Raw genomic sequence first — 2,877 nt, 5'->3', positions numbered from 1 at the left:
TTTCGTGATGTCACAGTAGAGCGAACAGTCAATGGTAAATTCAAAACAGCGTCTACAGGAAAACAACGCACGCGAACCAAGAACTTAACTACAGAAGCAATCATCCCTACACATACATGCAAATCTGAATCAGGACACTATTTCAACGAGCCACTACACACTGCAGCACCCAGGAACTCCGAAGATCAATAATTAACTGTACAGCGCATTTGAGAAGAGCGTGTATCCGATAAACCCCAAGAAAACTGCTTCCCTGACCGGGAATCGAACCCGGGGCGCGGGGGTGAGAGCGCCGAATCCTAACCACTAGACCACCAGGGGGATGCAGATATGCTCTGATGGCTCTACTGAAATTTTCTTTCCTGCTCGGAAATCGAATCCAGGCCACAGCAGTTGGAAAGCTTTCACCTGTGCATCCAACAATATCATTTCTTGTATCCATTGCTCCCGATGCGGTCTCCTCTACATTGGGGAGACTGGAGACTCCTCGCAGAGTCTAGTCACAGCACTTGAGGGAACATCTCCAGGACACCCGCACCAATCAACCCCATCGCCCTATGGTCCAACATTTCAACACCCCCTCCCACACTGTCGAGGACATGCAGGTCCTGGGCCTCTTCCATCGCGGCTCCCTCCCCACCCGATGCCTGGAGGATGGACGCCTCATCTTCCGCTTCGGGTAAATTCAACCGCAGGCCATCAATTTGGACTTCAGCAGTTTCCTCATTTCCCCTCCACCCACCTAACTTCAGTTCCAACCTTCCAGCTCAGCGCTGTCGTCAAGACTTGTCTCACCTGCCAATCTCCCTTCCCACCTATCCGCTCCACCCTCCTCTCTGACCTGTCACCTCATCCCCACCCCCTGTTGCACTCTTTGCTACCTTCGGCCCAGCACCCCCCAATTTATCTCTCCACCCTGGAGGGGTCCTGCCTCTATTCCTGATGAAGGGCTTTTGCCCGAAACGTCGATTTTCCTGATCCTCGCGGAAGCTATCTGACCTGCTGTGCTTTTCTAGAACCACTCTGATCTAAACTCTGGTTTCCAGCCTCTGCAGTCCTCACTTTTGCCTACCCAATAAAACCAGTGTGCCGATTTCACATCAACAAACTGACACAAGCAGACACAACGTCTGCAGAAACCCTAGCCACATTACTTTACAATAAAGACATCTGGGAAATGATGTCCGGACAACTCAACCCTCTCAGCATCATGGTCGCCCACAAATTTACCAACACACTTAAACAGCGGCTAATGAACCTGAAATACCCGATACAAACAACCAGCAAACGAATGTTATTTACAAAATACTATACAAGGAAATATATACATGAACTCTGCCGCACAGGTCTCTGTGGCAAGAAATGCTGGGATGAGATAAGGAAGATTTTTTTTCAGCCAAAACGAATCGGCACTGACTGGACAGCCATTTAAAATCAAGGCTGTCAGCCCAGGGTGGAAGATCCGAAGGGATGAACAGTTTTCTTATTTCCTGAAGACTCACAAAGCTGAGACTGGGTTTTGGTGTTTGTTCCCTTTCCACTCCCAAGAGCCGCAGTGGTTGGGGCGGTGTGTTGGGGAAAGTGAAATGTGCCCGTGACCAGTGTGTGGGGTCTTTCAGCTTCCCCTCCTCTGACGGCGCTGTGACTTGACTCTGATGTTCTCAGGGACATTTACTGACACGAGACAGTGAAAAGATTCTCATTCCTGCAGATTAGGAATTGTACCCATATGCCGGTTTCAGGACAATGAGAAAGATTAATTGGGGTGTGTGAAGAAGCTGTGAGCTGCATTTCAAACAGGTAGGTGGAGTCAGATACGTCATCCATTGCGCCCATGGTCCTGAGAGTAGCTTACACCACCATGTTCAGAGCTCTGACGTTAACACGGACATGAGCAGCAATGGGAACATTCACAAGGTGAACAACCAAAGATAATCACCGTCACAGATTCCCTTCCACAGGCCCAACTTTGTGAAGCAGTATCTTTCACTGGCAAAGGAAACACCCTTGTCCTCAGGTGCCTGCTTCATTTCGATCAAAATTTCCGCTGATATCTGCTTGTTCCATCCTGACAGACAGTGGGTTGCAGATTCTCATCGTTACCAATGTGAGTGAAATATTTCCCAACTCCACTGATTTGAATCTTAAATAAGAAACTGGGGAACAGTCTCCCTTTGTTTTTGACGACATTTCTCAACTGCAGTCGGCAGGGTTCACACCTGCGTGGGGAAACCGCAATGGATCTCAAGTCCATCGCATTAACCACTCGGTCCACCAGTACAGAACCACACTGACAGCTTCATTTCCCAGGTCTCTCTGCTTGTGGAGCTTAGAAAGAGTATATCACTGCTGAGTTTTTTGAGTCCAAACACTTCACAGGTTTCGATACGGTTCAATATTTGCATTTGGCGTGTCTAGGTGTTTCATCCCGAAAGATGATATGGGCTTTCAGTTAAAACTAAAACTGAAATTGCTGGAGCAACTCAGCAGGTCAGGCAGCATCTGTGGAAAGAGAAGAAGAGACAAGATTTCATACCTTCTTCTGAACTTTGCCTTCTCCCACAGGCTGAGTTTCTTCAGCAGGTTCTCTTTCTGTCTCGGATTCTCAGTATCCGCACTCCTTGACGTTGGACATTGAATCAGTTCAGAAACCCCTTTGTGTTTCCTCAGTGGAGACAATTTCCGTTTGGGAAACATTTTCCTGACCAAATTAAATAGACGCTACTTTGCAGCTAAGAAAGCAGTAGGAGTGAAATCACCTTGGGTGGTTTCAAAACACCAACCTTGCACTTAATAGCCAAGCGCGCTGACAAAAAGCACCACAATGACAGGCATTTGGGTAGCGTCCACAATCTCTTCAAGGAAGCTAGTACTGAA

The 2,877-nt window shown here is 47.9% G+C and overlaps 1 non-coding gene across 1 annotated transcript; it reads right to left on the bottom strand.

Annotated features, from left to right (window-relative positions):
• Positions 1-249: 249 nt before the first annotated feature.
• trnae-cuc (transfer RNA glutamic acid (anticodon CUC)) lies at positions 250-321 on the bottom strand. Its single transcript has one exon. It is a non-coding gene; the product is annotated as a tRNA-Glu (tRNA).
• Positions 322-2,877: the final 2,556 nt, after the last annotated feature.

The sequence above is a fragment of the Chiloscyllium punctatum genome, chromosome 36 (genome assembly GCF_047496795.1).
Source record: "Chiloscyllium punctatum isolate Juve2018m chromosome 36, sChiPun1.3, whole genome shotgun sequence".
Classification (NCBI taxonomy): Eukaryota; Metazoa; Chordata; class Chondrichthyes; order Orectolobiformes; family Hemiscylliidae; genus Chiloscyllium; species Chiloscyllium punctatum.
The sequence above is the reverse complement of the archived record's forward strand: the minus strand, read 5'-3'. Positions and strand labels throughout refer to the sequence as shown.